This window comes from Octopus bimaculoides, chromosome 26 (genome assembly GCF_046866305.1).
Source record: "Octopus bimaculoides isolate indiv1 chromosome 26, ASM4686630v1, whole genome shotgun sequence".
Classification (NCBI taxonomy): domain Eukaryota; kingdom Metazoa; phylum Mollusca; class Cephalopoda; order Octopoda; family Octopodidae; genus Octopus; species Octopus bimaculoides.
The window spans coordinates 18,016,774-18,034,951 of record NC_142953.1 but is presented as its reverse complement, the minus strand read 5'-3'; the positions used below and the strand labels follow the sequence as shown (position 1 = coordinate 18,034,951).

Genomic DNA, 18,178 nt, shown 5'->3' with positions numbered 1-18,178 from the left:
GTCTACTCAGCCTACAGAAAATTTTAGCTGGGCCCCCACCTGCGAGGTCATGCGCTGTTTATTTTGATATGAGATCACCATGTCACGCCCATATGGTTGTGATGCATGTGCCTAGTGTACCCTTATCAGACGGGCAGTCATGATGGGTATAATGGGCTTCGTATATTTGTATCCCAGTGTCATTTTGATGACATACATTGCCCTCTCACTCAATAATAATAATACTAATAATAATAATAATAATAATCATAAAATTAATAATAATGATGATTTCATTTATTCCCCACAAGGACGGAGGATGAGGGGGAAAATACAAGTGTTGAAGTTTACATAAAGTGTTGGGGTTTACATATAATGAAATGATAAAGAAAGTAAGTATACTCGGTATACACTGAAAAAGAAGTGACATATGCATGGCATACAAAGGTTAAAAAGTGGTGGGGAGGATGATAGAGCTGTGGCCCTCCTAATACAGGAAGGCTTCTAGTGATAACTGAGGAACCCCACTGTCCGAGATTTTCCTGAAACCCCAGGAGCAAGTGCCCTCTCCAATTCCTTCTCTCCGACTCACAGGTCTACACTTAGAGAGGTACCATCCACTCTTGCCATTTCTCAACTGTCACCTCCCCCTTTCAATAATCTCACTCAAGGTCAGCACTTCCATCTTCACTCTCAATTTCCTTTTTAAGTGAAACTTGAAGAAGTCAATGAGACTCTACCAAAGCGGAATGTATTGGTCCTCATGCTTTTCAGTCTCATGTTTTTCACCAAACAACCTCTTTCGCCGCAGCCACCAGGCAAAGAAAAACTGCCTTGCCTGCCCGATTGAAGGAGCGGGACGGGGAAATCATCACTACAGTACAAGCTCCTAAAAGATGAACTTGTACGAATGTGAGCAGTGAAGAGGGCAACTGTCATCCCAGTAGTTGTAGGGACACTGGAAGCATTAACGACCAGGTATGAGAAATTTGTTGGAGAAATTGTGATTAGTGTGAGGGTAGAACATGCTTAGAAAACTGCTCTATTAGGGATAGTGAAGTTTTTGAGATTGGCAGTTGGGTGTTAACTATCGTGGAAAGAGACCTTGTGGGACCTTTGACAACAGGTTGCTGTCCACTCATACAGAATTAACCGGAGCAAGCAAAGTCGAGAACTTTGAGAAATGAGATGGAAATAATAATAATAATAATAATAATAATAATAATAATAATAATAATAATAATAATAATAATAATAATAATAATAATAATATCCTCCGTCCTTGTGGGGAATAAATGAAATCATCATTATTATTAATTTTATGATTATTATTATTATTATTATTAGTATTATTATTATTGAGTGAGAGGGCAATGTATGTCATCAAAATGACACTGGGATACAAATAAGACTTCAGACAAAAATCATGCCTCCTCATTGATATGACTGTCCCAATTGATATAAACGTATCTGTCAAGACCTACCAAAAACTGAGCAAATATAAAGATCTTGAAATAGAAATTAGCAAAATGTGGAATCTGAAGACGAAAACAATACCTATTGTCATAGGTGCCCTGGGAATGACAGCGAAACGGGCTGATTACTACCTAGCTCAGATACCAGGAAACCCCAAAATGGCTGAAGTCCAAAAGATAGTGCTCATGGGAACTGCCCATATCCTACGTAAAATACTGTCTATGTGATCTCAAATTTTAAAGCAAACATAATTTTCTTATGGTTTCTTAAACATTCACTTGAACAAAACTGTACAAATCCAAATATATGGTACCCTAGGCATAACACCTACATGAACTTCTAACTTGTTGTCTCTTGAGGTCTCTGGGTGAGACTTGGATCCAACTTGTACAAATGCAAAACAAAAGTCAAACATAAAATAATAATAATAATAATAATAATAATAATAATAATAATAATAATAATAATAATAATAATAATAATAATAATAATAATAAGAATAGCACCGGGCTGAATAACAACATGGATGTGCTACACCGGGCTCCCTATACAAAAACATATCTAATCCAATAACATCGATGGAATTAGCCAAAAGAACCGGTGGAAGATTTGAAGGAAGCGGTCTTTTAACGAAGATAATTTTTTTAAGAATATTTTTTATTCTTAAAAAATGAAATTTCACTGCAATACAAAGCACAGGACCTCCTATGTACGATGTCTCAATGAAACACGTGCGATCACACACGCAAAACCAACACCGGAAAGTTTACAAACTATATAAAAAAAAGAAATGGAACAAAATAGTAAGTACATATATTGAATAATTACGCATACACTTGAACGTGTACACAATGATATATACGTTTTGATACCCATAGAACTACACATGCATCTTAATGTTTACAGAACTACGTAAAAATCACAGGACACACTTACGGATACGAAAACACATATCACAAACGAAGCAAAACCAAAACTTTTTTTCTTTCTTCTTTGTTTATTTTCATTTTGTGAACAAATACAGACAGTGAACCATTCATAAGTTTAAAACGCCACACACACACAAAAATACACTATGCCTGGAGATAAATCTATCAACAAAAAAAATACAGATGAATACCGATCTGCTAGCCTTAAAAAACTACGCTACGAGCAATGTTTACATGCTGAGAACTCGGTGACGGTGTTGTCTCAAAAAACTGACCCTAAACAGACAAATCCGTCCCCGAATGTCAACGCCAAAGCTCGTCATGCCTCAATGATAACAAGGCAGATCACAAACCAGAGTGGTTATCGACCGAATCACAAAGGGCCACTCACTCGAAATAGATCTGCTAGCCTTAAGAAGCTACGTCACGAAAGCTCGGAGACGGTGTTGTCTCAAAAAACTTACCCTAAACAGACAGATCCGTCCCCTAGCGTCAACGTCGAAGCTTGTTATGCCTCACTGTTAATAAAACAAAATATAAACCGCAATGGTCATAGACCGGATTATAAAGGACCACTTACTCGGATAATGAACCAGATCCGAGACGAGAAATCTGCTACTGGTTCAAATCTTCCCGACACACAGGAGCTGGAAGTACCCCACAACCGGAATATTCCAACAGATGGCCATCCATGCTCGTCATCAAATAACCAAAAGAAAAAGAATGAAAAATGGTCTAGGGAAGATAATAAAGAAGTTCTTAGAGCCTTCTACCGTGCCATATATTTCCCTACAGATAAATCTAATACTGTACAAACCTACTTAAACTGGAGACAGAAACACCTTGCAGTAAGACCCTACATAGACAGTAATAAACTTGCCAACGTCAGAAGAAACATTATAAAAAAAAAATTACTAACTGAAGTAGAGATTGACCAAATTAAGCAAGCAGTAAAGGATAAAAAGAATGAAACTGCAGCTAAAGAAGATACTACAGAGGAAATAATTATAAACCAGCCCAAGGCTGATGAAAATACAGTAATAATTGAAAGAGTTAAGGTAACTGATAGGCAAAATAAAATACTCTCTGAACCAACCATAAACACTAAGGCAGGTGAAAATCAAATAGATGAAGGAAGTCATACAGAAATCGACGCAACAGAACTACATGATCTAAAAAATCAAATCATGATTGAATGGCTGAAAATTAAAGAAACTAGTATGAATGAACGCGACACTCTCCCCAAAATTCGCAATTCTAACCAAAACCTGAAAATAATTGGTAAAATCCGCCTTGCACTTAAGGATATAATTTCAGCTAATGATGTTGATATTACAGATCTCAACCACCTGTACTATGCATCCGCAAGAATCTCAACGATTCTATGTGGTGAAAAGATTAGAAAAAGACAACACTCCCACAAAAAGCCTTCTTGGCAAGAACGCATTCAACACCAAATTAAGCTGCTTAGATCTGACATAGAATGTTTGAAAAACCTTAAATTTGACAAGAGTATCAAACCTACAAAGACCCAAAAACTAAAGAAAAAATATAACATGAAAACCATAGTTGACATTGATGCCACCATAGAAACCATCAAGCAAAAGGTATGTGCTAAAGCTGCCCGCATAGCAAGGTATGAAAAGCGTGTTAAATTCTTCCGAGATAATAACATGTTCAAAAATAACCCCAAAAATTTCTACAGGAAGATAGGGAAAACACCAGTAACAATAAAGTCTGTCCCATCAAAAGAAGAAGTGCAAGAATTTTGGAATAAAATCTGGGCAGAAGATAAAACACACAATGAAAAGGCCCCTTGGATTGATAGAATAGCTACAGACCTAGACTCCTTAGAGGAGCAAAAGTGGGAGGGGGTCAGGGTAGAAGATATAAGATCTGCTCTCAGGAGGTCAAGCAAATGGAAGTCTCCAGGAAAGGATAAAATTCCTAACTTCTGGTTGAATGCCTTCCCAGAAAGCCATGAACTGCTAACAAAACTTTACAACGATGTTTTGCAAAATCCTAGTTTGATGCCCTCTTGGCTAGTTAATGGTTTAACATTCCTGCTTCCAAAAAATGAGGAAACAAACGAACCAAAAAATTATCGCCCCATAACCTGCTTAACAACAATGTATAAGACGCTAACATCTGTCCTAACCGAGTACACCTATAGTTTTTTAATAGAAAGTAGCATATTCCCTAATGAGCAAAAGGGATGTAAACGTGGATCTTATGGTTGTAAAGATCAGCTACTCATCAATAAGATGATCTTAGAAGATTGTCACAAGCGACACAAAAACTTGTCAATAGCCTGGATAGACTATAAAAAGGCCTTTGATAGCCTACCACATAGCTGGATTAGGAAATGTCTGGAAATGTATAAAATAGCTCCTACTCTGCGAAACTTTTTATCTGTAAGTATGAGATCATGGAGAACCACACTGATGTTGAACAATGACAATGAATCTCTAAATGCTGGAGATGTAAGAATTTCATGTGGCATTTTCCAGGGTGACTCACTATCACCACTCCTCTTCTGTCTAGCCCTAATACCGCTCTCAAAATTGCTCAATGATGCACAGTATGGTTATAAAATATTTGATAAAAATATAAATCATCTCATTTACATGGATGATTTAAAGCTCTTTGCAAAAAATGACCAACAACTCAAAGGCCTACTAGCGATTGTTAAACAATTCAGTGATGACATCAGGATGCAATTTGGCCTTGATAAATGTGCAAAAGCTATCTTTATCAAAGGAAAAATGACAAATACATCTAATGTGAACCTTGACCAGCAAAATGTCATAAAAGAGTTAGAACCAGCGGAGAGCTACAAATACCTAGGGGTAATTGAAGGGGACAATATCAAGCACTCAGTGATGAGGGAAAGGATCAGAAGAGAATGTTATCGCAGGGTGAGAGCAATACTGAAGACAGAGCTGAACGCGAGAAACAGGATCGAAGCGATCAATGCTCTAGCCATACCAGTCGTGACTTACAGTTTCAACATCGTTAACTGGTCAATTACTGAAATATGTAATGTTGACAGAAAAATACGAAAACTGTTGACAATGCATAGAATGCACCACCCTAAGGCAGATATAGAACGTCTTTATCTGCCAAGAAAAGAGGGAGGTCGAGGACTACTACAGCTGGCATTATCAATGAAGGTAGCCACAATTGGCCTAGACACCTATATGAAAAACTCTGAGGACTGGATGCTAAAACTTGTCTTAAAATATGAAAGCAAGAAAGCATCTTACTCAGTAACAAAACAGGCAAAGGAATATCTAAGTGAATTCCAATTGCAACAAATTCAAGAATTAGACGAACTAGAAACACCTACAGAAAAAGCTAAGCGCTTGAAAACCCGTGCTAAAATTGCTGCCTTAGCTATTATGACTGAAAAATGGCATGGAAAACCTCTCAATGGCAAATACCCAAAGAGAGCGAATAATGCAGATATTGACAAAGCCCTTACCCACCAATGGTTAATGGCCTCTGGATTGAAATCAGAAACAGAGGGGTTTATCATAGCAGCCCAAGATCAATGCCTACCTACAAAGAACTACCAGGCCAACATATTAAAGAACGGCAGCTCCCCATTATGTCGTATATGCCAACAACAAAATGAGACCATCGATCATGTTGTCTCCATGTGCAGTCTGCTTGCGCCTACAGAGTATCTCAACAGGCATGATAGAGCTGCACAATATATTCACTGGGTAATATGCAAAAACCTGGACTTGCCCCATGATAAAAACTGGTGGGAACACAAACCACCCCCAGTACTTGAAAATGATCACATTGCACTCCTCTGGAACTTCACCATTCAAACTGACAGAAAGATAGACGCAAATAGGCCAGACATCATACTGAAAGACTTCAGACAAAAATCATGCCTCCTCATTGATATGACTGTCCCAATTGATATAAACGTATCTGTCAAGACCTACCAAAAACTGAGCAAATATAAAGATCTTGAAATAGAAATTAGCAAAATGTGGAATCTGAAGACGAAAACAATACCTATTGTCATAGGTGCCCTGGGAATGACAGCGAAACGGGCTGATTACTACCTAGCTCAGATACCAGGAAACCCCAAAATGGCTGAAGTCCAAAAGATAGTGCTCATGGGAACTGCCCATATCCTACGTAAAATACTGTCTATGTGATCTCAAATTTTAAAGCAAACATAATTTTCTTATGGTTTCTTAAACATTCACTTGAACAAAACTGTACAAATCCAAATATATGGTACCCTAGGCATAACACCTACATGAACTTCTAACTTGTTGTCTCTTGAGGTCTCTGGGTGAGACTTGGATCCAACTTGTACAAATGCAAAACAAAAGTCAAACATAAAATAATAATAATAATAATAATAATAATAATAATAATAATAATAATAATAATAATAATAATAATAACAAGAGCACTCAGAAAGCGTAAGCCTCCGCTAAGGCAACACCAACGTCCTCTCAACGAATAGCCAGAGATGATTTTTAAAATGAAAACATCTGAAATAAACTCGACTGCTCTCACAAACGAGAATACAAAAAATGAACTGAACCGCTCTCAAAAATTAAGTTTAAAAAACCGGAAAAACAATCCAGAATCCTTGTTCAATACCTGATCTATTCCAAAATCTAATCAGTTCATGCCAGTCACGAGGCCAAGCCTCCCTGAAAGTTTCATCCGAATCTATCCTGCGGTTCTTGAGATATCTTGTCCACGGACAAACAAACGAACGCCACTGAAACAATACCTCCGCCTTCGCTAAGGTGGAGGTAATAATAATAATAATAATAATAATAATAATAATAATAATAATAATAATAATAATAATAATAATAATTTTCATTTATTTGCCACAAGGGCGAAGAATGAGGTGGGGACAATTCAAAGACAGACAAAGTTTGGGGGTTTACATATAATGAAATGAAAAAAAGAATGTAAGTATACACAGTATGCATTGAAAAAGAATGGACATATGCATAGCATAAAAAGGTTTTTAAAAAATTGACGGGGATGATGCTAGAGATGTGGCCCAAGCGCTAGCCTTGACAGAAACGCTAATACAACCCGGCAGAACTGCTGAAAATAACTTTCAAATACTGGAACATCTACAATCTCCAGTGAGTATTTTAACTTTCCCTCAAAATAAGTTTAGAAGCTACAATTTCTCTGGACGAACACACAAACGATCATGTTTAAAAACTTTAAGAAAACTCTAATATTTACAACTTCTGCGAATACCTATCCTTTCCTTTTCGAAAATGTAAACATACGTTTTATTGCAAGAACACTGCAGTTTTTTCTCTGGTCGGACATACAGACGATCATCTTTAGAAAATTAAAAACTTTAATATCTACAACCTTCTCTGAAAAATTTTCCCTTCCTTTCTTCCTGACTACACTAATATGTAAACATACCTTTTATTGCAACAACAAATTAAATGCACGATAAAAATAAGGAGATAAGCACCTGTCAATATATACAAACTACACAATTACGAAAACTGTAAACCACAGTAAAAACCTATACAAAGAAAAGGAAAATTTAAAAAGACACCCCCACGAATTCAACAAATCAACGATGTAGACAACAGTATATATATAATTTTTTAATATTATTATTTTTTCTATCAGTACTTAAAAACAGAACAAGTTGAATTGGTTCTTTCCAAGATCAAGGTCAGCGCTCTCATTGATCGCCAGTTGTAGTAAACACATTTGACCTCTGCTGACCGCAAGGGTATGACGCTTCTTTTGTCTCCTGATCAGACAAGAATGCGAAACCCCATTGTTGATCTCCTTTTCACCATCTGCCGAACCTATTTGTAGACCTGTGGAATTTGGTCTATTCACCAAGCTGCTTCTTCTCTTTCTCCTACTATCCTCTCCAACCCTCAAATATTTATGATTATCTCAAGTACAAGACAAAATTCGAAACTAAACAACATTTAATAATACCACACAGTAGTAGGAGCAAAAATAGCACCTGAAGACGGTTACAACACCAGTGATTGTAGAAGCACTTGGAATGATCAAAAAAGGAACTGAAAATTATTTAAGAATGATCCCTGGTTTACCATCCAAGCAGAAAGTACAAAAGATCGTCTTAACTGGTAAATCACACGTATAGAGAAGAACGTTGTCGTTGTGAATTTTCTTTCCTTTTCCCCTTTTATTTTATTTGTTTACTTTCATATTTTTTTAGTTTTTCCCTTTTCTCTCTGTCCTTTCCCCCCTTCTCTATCACATGACTTTGTAAATGAACAATATAATGTATTTAATTTCATGGCCTACAAATGTATACATTGCGTTTCCCTGCCCTAGGTATCAGGAAGACACTCGGCAAGAAAAAGAAACAGAATTGAAACAAGATGATAATGAAAGTAATAATAATAATAATAATAATAATAATAATAATAATAATAATAATAATAATAATAATAATAATAATAATAATAATAATAATAATAATAATAATAATTAACCGACCCATAACAAAACCAATCAAAAGCAAGAGAAAGGCGGATGGATAATCATAAATACTATAAAATAGTTGATCTATGAGTTACACACACACACACACACACACACACACACACACACACACACACACACACTATGCAACATCCCTCCAAAAACATACAAGAATAAAGTCATACTGTAAATACCCAACAAAGTGAACAAAACCCACAACATTTGCCATAGAAGGCCGGCAGCCGACAGAAGAACACAACCTGCGCTGCACAAACAACACACAATACAAAAACTAATACAACCAAAGACTCAAAGCAAACGACATGACAAAACGTTCTGATACAATACAATACCCCCCCCCCACCCCACCTACAAAAAAATCAACCCACACCACCCCACCAGGACAAAAGTGCAACGAATGATGCAATAGAAAGTTGCTTGAAACTATCAGTGGTGACGACGACGGTGACGACGACGGTGACGAACGTTGCCTTAGCTCAGTTTATGAGAAACAGGAGTTTCCGAAGAACTCTGGTTGTAACAGCGAAAATGACGCTGGATCCTTAAGGGAAGGTTTCACACTAAGCAGTGGATTAGTAAAGATACAGACTGACTACAGCTGTCATTCTAATACAGCATCAGCAGATAATAGAGTAAGGAGGAGCAAGTGGACCAGCGAAGAAAACAGGATAGTGATTCAGTGTTACTTAGAAAGTGAACCTAAAAGAAGGGGCTATATAAAACGGATGTTAACACTTGGGTAGAGAAGGGTATGTTTAAAGTGACTGAGCAGAGATTAGGTGATCAAGCTAATGCTATTAGGAGAAGAAAGAGGATGACAGAATTGGAGGCAGAAGAGATCACAAGAGAACTGGGAAAGAAAGACCAGGCAATAGGAAAGACAAACAACAATACAGCTCAAGCCCGAGAAGAACCTAAAGGAATAATAATAATAATAATAATAATAATAATAATAATAATAATAATAATAATAATAATGATGATGATAATAATAGCGCTACCGATAAGGAAGGGACAACTGGCACCAGCGACTTAAGGGATTTAAGTGAGGAAGATTAGAAGATTTTAGATGAGTTGCAAGAAGTAATGAGTAAAGAAGTAAGAAACAGATTGCCAGTATTAAAAGGCACCAACAGAAGGAAGCTGCTAGAAATGACTAGGAAAATAGATTCTGTTATCAGTAGGATAGATACTAAAAATATAGAAGACACTAACTTATTGATCTACACAGGAGGGGTAGTAGTCACCAGAATATTAGATATCTCACAGGGCAAGATTTTAAAAAGACTAAAAGTAGAAAAGAGGAATACAAAATGAAGTGAAGATTTTAAGACAAGATCTGAGAAGAATAGAAGCCTGGAAAACAAACAAGTTGGGAAACACAAGACGAAATTCTTCCCTCAAGAAAAGATATTTAGTCAAAGAGAAAGGATTTGGGACAGTAAGAGAAGAGTTGAAACAGCGTATTATAGCAGTAGCAGGCAAGCTCTCCAGATATCAAAAAAGAGTATATCAGTATCAACAGAATAGATTATTTGAGACAGACCAGAGGAGATTTCATAACCAAATGAATAGTAGAGAACGAAGTACTGAAGATGAGAAACCTAGTGCAGAAGAAGCTAGAAAGTTCTGGAGTAATATTTGGGATAAACCAGTCAATCATAATGGAGTGAGGGAAGAAGTAGTGAATGAGAAGCAGCCAAATCTAAGAGTGGTTAGTGCATTAATGAGTGAAGTGTTAGGGAAAATACCGAATTGGAAGTGCCCAGGATCAGATTCACTTCGAGGGTACTAGCTAAAGAAATTCAGTAGTTTACATGGGAGGCTAAGGGAACAACATCAGGATTGCCTTAATGAAGGAATAAGACCAGGAGAATTCAGAAAAAAAACAAAAGGATGGAGACAGGTAGTGTAGAAAACAAACAGATGTGTTAGTATAACTCTCGGGAAGTGAAAAAGTCTTTAACGTTTCGAGCCTACGCTCTTCCACAGAAAGGAACATGGAAAGAAACAAAGAGAGAAACGCGAATGTGTAGTGGCTAGCGAATGTGTAGTGGCTAGCGAATGTGTAGTGGCTAGCAAATGTGTAGTGGCTAGCAAATGTGTAGTGGCTAGCGAATGTGTAGTGGCTAGCGATCTATCATGGCGAATGAGGAATAATACCAGATGGATGACTAGAGGGAGGACAATACTCATTATGAAAGATAAGAGCAAGGGTAATACAGCCAATAACTATAGTCAAATCACTTTCTTACCATTAGTGTGGAAGCTGTTAACAGGAATGTTTTCAGAAAGCATTTACGAGTACCTTGACAACAAAAATTTACTACCAGAACAACAGAAAGGTTGCAGGAAGAAGGTTAGAGGAATGCATGATGCACTATATATATAGACAAAGCAGAAGGGGGCAGGTAGTCAACGGCGAAGGCATCCAATTACTAGATGGCCAGACATTAAAATCATTGAAAGGAGGAGAGAGTTATAAGTATCTAGGAGTATTAGAATCTGACAGAGTACTAACTATAGAAATGAAAACGAAAATTGGGAAGAAGTACATCACAAGGGTGAGGAAGCTAATGAAGTCAAAGGTAAATGGCGCGAATTTAGTGAAGGCTGTAAATACTTGGACAGTATGATTACTTGGATATTCAGCAGCTTTTGTAGAGTAGACTAAAACTGAATTAGCAAAGCTAGACATAAGAACTAGGAAGGAATTCAATATGAAAGGAGGACTCCATTCAAGGGCAGGAGTAGCAAGATTATACCTAGGCGGAAGGGAGTTATCTAGAGTAGATATAGACACCTATGTAGGTAACTGTGAAGAAAGTTTATTGAAAGCTGCTAGAGTCACAGCAAGACATAGGGAAACCAAAAATCCAATCGAAGTTAAAAACCAGAAAAGGGAATTGAAATTATTTGACTGGTCGATTCCCAAAGATAGTTGCAGCAACTAGTAGTAATGAGACATTGTTATGGTCGCAGAAAGGAAAGTTGAAGACGGAGACAGAAAATTAGTTAGTAGCTGCACAATATCAAGCATTAAGGACTAATTGGATAAAAGCTCAAATACACAAAAACCAAGTAAGATTCCCAAATATAGATTATACAAATCGAAAGAGGATATCGTTACTCATATAGTAAATGAATGTAGCATACTGGCACAGAAAGAATACAAGAAAAGACATGACAATCTAGGGAGAGTAATCCACTGGAAGTTATGTAGAAAGCAGGATTTGAACATACTGCTAAATGATATGAACATGGACCTAGTAAAGTACTAGAAAGTAAAAAAATACAAGATGTGGCACTTTAACATTCAAACTTACAGTTTAATAGAAGCTAGAAGGGCTGATTTGGTAGTAGTAGATAGAGAGAATAGAAAGTGCCAGATAATTGACTGATGGAAAATTAGTATGAGAGGTATAGAAAAAAATAGCAAAGTACCAGGATCTAGCTATTGAATTAAAAAGACTGTGGAAAGTGCGGGTAAAATGTATCCCAGTAGTTATAGGTGCGTTGGGAACTATACCTGAAGATCTGTACAGACGGATAGAGGAAATAGGCATAACAACTCAGTTTTGTAGAGTTCCAGAAAACAGTGTTATTAGGGATATCTAGGATACTTAGGAGGGTTCTTGGCATGTAAGGTTACATGCTGTAATCCAATAGGAGGGTTCTTGACATCTCAGGCTACTTGTAGCCCGATGTTAGGATTCTTTTCGTTTCCAACAGTCTATATTTTCTACTATAAACACAAGGCCTGGAATTTGGGGAAGGGACAATCAATTTCATCGACCTCAGTACTTGACCGGTACTTATTTTTTCGACCCCGAAAGGATGAAAGGCAAAGTTGACTTCAGCGGAATTTGAACTCAGAACGTGGCGACGGACGAAATACTGCTTAGCATTTTGCCCGGCGTGCTAACGTTTCTACTATCTTAACGACTCTATCGTCTTAACAACAACAACAACAACAACAACAACAGCAATAATAATAATAATAATAATAATAATAATAATAATAATAATAATAATAATAATAATAAAACGTTGGTGGATTGCGGAACGATTTGCAGAAATGGTTTGTTTAGAGTGATCAAGTGTATGTGCTGCATGTTAAGCGCACTCTCTCCATCAAATCGACGTTACCTGAACAGGTGTCTAAGCGATCACCGAGCAACGTTAGATGAACAACAACAACAACAACAGCAACAACAACAACAACAATAATAATAATAATAATAATAATAATAATAATAATAATAATGCTTCCAAATTTTGGCGCAAGGCCAGCTAGTTTAGGGTGAGGGACCAAATCGATTACATCCACCGCAGATCCTATCAGGTACTTATTTTATTGACCCCCCCCCCGCCCCGCCGGTGTTGATGACAGGCAAAGTCTACCTGGGTGGAATTTAAAAGTGGACCGTTAAGACGGATAAATACCATCGCTAAGCATTTTGTCCAAGGCGCTAACGACTCTGCTCGCCCTGCGCCCTTGCGGCGGTAGTAGTAGTAGTAGTAGTAGTAGTGGTGATGATGATGATGATAATAATAATATTAATAATAATAATAATAATAATAAGAAGAAGAAGAAGAAGAAGAAGAAGAAGAAGAAGAAGAAGAAGAAGAAGAAGAAGTAGAAGAAGAACAACAACAACAACAAAACCCAAAAAAAAAAAAAGAAGCTGAAAATAAGCGTCAAAGAGAAAATTCCTGAAGATTTAGTCATGCAAAGTCGAAACGTTGTTATATGTAACAGTTACTTTTTTTTCTTAGTATATTTTCAAGTATTTGTTTAGTATTTAGTATTTAGTGTGTGAGCGGAGGCAGTTTTAGACTAGGTGAATACGAAATAGCTTCAAAAAATTCAAGTCTTCCTTTTTACATTTCTGTGGGTTTTTTTTAATATTTATTTCACAGTTCTTTTTTTGTTTTGCTTTTATTTTCCGTTAAGATAATATCCCTTGGTAGATGATGGTATAGATGTAGATATATATGTTGCGCGCGCGCGTGTATTTATTTGTTGTGCATGTGTAGGAATGTATGTATGTATGTACACTCTCACACATACATAAATACGTACATACATGCTAAAATATTTGTATATATTACATATATGTACACACACACACACACACACACACATACATATATATATATATATATATATATATATATACATGCACATATTTATATACACGTATGTATGTATACTTCTCTTTTTCACTTTTCACATGGAATATGTACAATATATATATATATATATAGAGAGAGAGAGAGAGGGGGGGAGAGAGAATGAGTGAGGACGACTGAGAGAGAGATACATATAACTCCTTTACAGAGTGTATGTATATATATGCGTGCGTGTGTCTGTGTATATACAAATATATATTAATGTACATATATATATACTAACATATTCATATACATATATATACATACATACTTGAGAACTCGATCCTGTAACTTTTAATTCTAAACTAAGTTTAATAGGGAGTAATACGTGAGGGATAGAAACACAATGCCATGCAGCATGAATATTTAATACCGATTGCGGGCATAACTTACAAATGAGAGCCATAATGTATAATGGTTATACAGGCATAAAGTGTTCTTCTACTTAGGTGAAAATTTAATCGACAAGAAATCCGCCATGTCAATCCAGTGAAGTTCGCTACGAGCTATATCTTCCACACGGCATTTTGAAGAACTAGGTAACGCCTACTTCGGGATAGAATTCAATAATAAAGTTTGGAATCTCTTCAAAGAAGAATTGTTTTCCTTTCTGTTGTTGCTCTTCTATTCTCGCCCACCCAGCCGCCATTTTATTATCCTTACCGCCACAAAGTGAACGTCGTCAACATCGGCGACAACGCATTTCTGCTTTGCCTTATTTTTATATAAGGTTAAATATGTTGCAAGTGTGGGTTAAAGGTTGTATGAAAATAAATAAGATTACACACGCATGCTTGCACATACGCACAGTCACATACGCACACGCACACATACGCACACATACACCATCTCCCACAATCGCCCATTTATGTGCACATATAAACACCTATTCTCGCATATGCATATATACAAGCAGATGTGTATGTGTGTGTCTATTGAATGTATGCGCGTATATATCTCTATGAATCTATGAGTATATACATAGATATTGTTTACATACTGTATTGAGCAGTTTTCCTTTCGTTCGTGCTCATAAAGTGCAGGATTGTATGTATGTCATTGTCCAGTTGCATTGTATGTATAAGGCGACAAACTGACAGAGCCGTTAGCACGCCGGGCGAAATGCTTAGCGATATTTCGTCTGTCATTACGTTCTGAGTTCAAATTCCACCAAGGTCGACTTTGCTTTTCATCCTTACGGGGTCGATAAATTAAGTATCAGTTGCGTACTGGGATCGATCTAATCGACTGGTCTCCTCCCCCAATATTTCGGGCCTTGTGCCTAGAGTAGGAAAGTTGTATATATGTATGTATGTATGTATATATATATATATATATATATATATATATATATATATATATATATATATATATATATATATATGAGTGTATATGCATATATATATGTAGATATATAGGTGTATACCTACATATACATACATATATATATGAGTGTGTGTGTGTATGTATGTTTGGTTGTGTGAAGGTACGTGGCATAATGGTTTGGGCAATCGGCTCACGATCGTAAGGTCGTGTGTTCAATTCCCGGCGACGCGTTGTATCTTTTATTTCACGTTGCTCCAGTCCACTCAGCTGGTAAAAAGGAGTAGTACCTGTATTTCAAAGGACCAGCCTTGTCACACTCTGTGTCTCATTGAATGTCACCGAGAACTACGTAAAGGGTACACGTGCCTATGGGGTACTCAGTCACTTGCATATTAATTTCACGAGCAGGCTGTTTCGTTGACCGTATCAGCTGGGACCCTCGTCGTCGTAACCGACGTAGTGCTCCTTATATGTATACGTATACACCCACACACATGCACATATATACATACATACATACATTCATACATATGCACATATAATACATATTGGATTGGGCTGCACTGCCCATTTTCAGTCCACTGCAGGACGAAAGCCTCAGCATGTTCTCTCCGCCAAACACTGTCCGATGTACCGGTCGTGAATTCGAGCTTGAGATCATACTGGTCTCCCATACTGGCCCGATATGATTTTTGCACAGGGGTACAATCTTTTCACTCTTACCCGCGAAGCTCAACTGGTACATATTTTATCAACGCCGAAACCATAAAAGGCAATGTTAGCTTCGACGGAATTTGAACTCAGGACATAAGGACGAAAAAAATGCCGCTAAGCATATCGCCCGGCGTACTAACGGTTCTGCTAGCTCACCGCGCTATATAAATACATACATACTTTACTATATACACGTGGCTAATAGATTTCCCTTGGGGCTAGCCAGAATGGAGCAGTCTCGAGTACAACCAGCCGAAACTGCAAAGATAATCTGGAACTCGACTGACGAAAGAAAACTCCGAATGACCCGTCCTTGTTTTTTTTTTATGTCCCTTTTTGTATCATCCAAGTGTCTGGAGGTTTTGTTGTCGCCTGTTGCGTTCTTTCCCTATTTTTGTATTCTTATATATATATATATATATGGGTTTATTTCACGGGTGATCTAAACTGATAGGTATGCTGGGTAAGTGCTGTAACGGATTGCCAGGATTCCAACCTCGTAACCGAGACAGGAGTTATGGAACTATAGAGCTATTGTAGATTTCCGATACAGCGGATATAAATTTGTTAAAAGGGAAAACAAACACCAAGGCAAGACATCTCAAGTCATATATCTTATTATTATCAAAAATTATTAAAAATTATTAAAAAAATTTTAATGTCTTACAGCTGTTTCTGGGATATCCGCAAAGCGTGGAATGTCATATCAGAGACAGATATGACTTGAGATGTCTTGCCTTGGTGTTTGTTTACCTTTATATATATATATATATATATATATATATATATATATATATATATATATATATATATATATATATATATATATATATATATATATATATGTATGTATGTATCAAAATAAGCAACAAAGATATCCAGAGGTAATGCAGTGCGATCGTTTTATGCAACTCTATTTAATTTAACAATGCAGTCATTACATCAATTTAAATGCAGAGCAATCTTCAGCTGCACAATGACATACAATTTAATTAAATCAAAACAGATGGGCACATTAGTATAATTATACCTAAAATCTCCAAGAAGTTAAGGAGATAGATTACCTTTGGATATCCTTGTTGATTATTTTGATTTTAATCACCTTATTTTGAAATTGCATGGATAATAGCGTACTAAATTCTGGTGCCTCAACTTAAGTACCATATTAATCTGAATCTCTCTCTCTCTCTCTCTCTCTCTCTCTCTATATATATATATATATATATATATATATATATATATATATATATATATATATAATATATAGAGAAAATATATAGTATATATATAAAATCGCAGTAGAGTCTGCAGTAGAGCGATGTTGAAGTGGCTATTACTTATAATATATAAATATATGTATACACACAAACACAAACAGACAGTCAGACACACACACACACACACACACACACACACACACACACACACACACACACACAGAGTGAATGTGTATGTACCGATGTATTTGAATCGGTGGAGGTGCGTGGTTTAGTGGTTAGGGTTTTGGACACATGATCGTAAGGTTGTGGTTTCACTTCCTAGACAGGGCGATGCGTTGTGTTCTAGAGTAAATTTCTTCATTTCACGTTACTCCAGTCCACTCAGCTGGCGAAATTAAGTAATCCTGTGACTGACTGGGAGAATATATACGTCAGAGAAACCGGGGATCTAACCCATATGGGTTGGTATGACTCGAGAAGGTAGCTTTATATTTTTGTTAAAGTATTTTAATACGAGCAGAAGTAACGAAATCCTATATCTGGTTTCGTGATTATCTTCAAATCATCTAACTTTGGCAAAACTGATTCATTGACTACAATTTGAACCCTGATCTCTCCAAGAAGAAGAGAAGAAAATTTTCAAATTCAGGTCAAAGGTAAGACAGTTGCGGCATGGCACCACGTCTTTCCAATTCCTGCTTCTTTTCAAAATCAGAAATTGTGAAACTGGTAAGTTCTATGTAAATAAATATCCTTAATGATTCCAAGTGCATCTTCAACTTCAATTCATTACACACACACATGCATATACACATATATGTACGTGTCTATGCATATATA

General features: G+C 36.6%; 1 protein-coding gene across 2 annotated transcripts in view; it reads right to left on the bottom strand.

The window, feature by feature from the left end:
- The window catches only part of LOC106875654 (nitric oxide synthase 1), a 168,936-nt gene that overhangs the window by 111,067 nt on the left and 39,691 nt on the right, over positions 1–18,178 (bottom strand). The gene's annotated exons all lie outside the window — the stretch shown is intronic.